Raw genomic sequence first — 570 nt, forward strand, 5'->3', positions numbered from 1 at the left:
CCTGATGCTTGATGTTCTGATGTTATATACTCTGTGTTTGATGTTCAATTCAAAGAAATGCCAAAAAAAAAAAAGCAATGCAAAGAAAGGCAAAAAAAAAAAAAAGAAGAAGAAGAAATGCACAAAAGAAGAAGAGAAGAAGAAGAAATGCACAAAGAAAAACGACAAAAATAAAAAGAGACATAAAAAAAGAAAAGGGAAGAAGAAGAAACTTAGAAAAAAAAAAAAGAAAAAAAAACTACAAAATGAAGAAAATAAAAGAATAATACATTTAGGGTTAAAGTGATAATTTTACACCATTACATAAGCAGAATGTCAAATTTCATTGGTTTTCAAAATTGTATCTATTTTTCATTTGTGTCATTTTATTTTGGATTATCTATGCCATTTTTTCGTAATTTGTTGTGACTTATTGGTAAATCTACCTTTTTAAGGTGGGCTTTTACGGATGTCTAAAAAAAGAAAATATTAAATAAAGTTAGCATTAGATTGGAAGATTTTCTAATTTAAAAAGCTGGTATAAATAACGAAATTGAAAGCTACATATCATGTATAAGATTGATTTCATAT

Source organism: Benincasa hispida, chromosome 11, assembly GCF_009727055.1.
Source record: "Benincasa hispida cultivar B227 chromosome 11, ASM972705v1, whole genome shotgun sequence".
Taxonomy (NCBI): domain Eukaryota; kingdom Viridiplantae; phylum Streptophyta; class Magnoliopsida; order Cucurbitales; family Cucurbitaceae; genus Benincasa; species Benincasa hispida.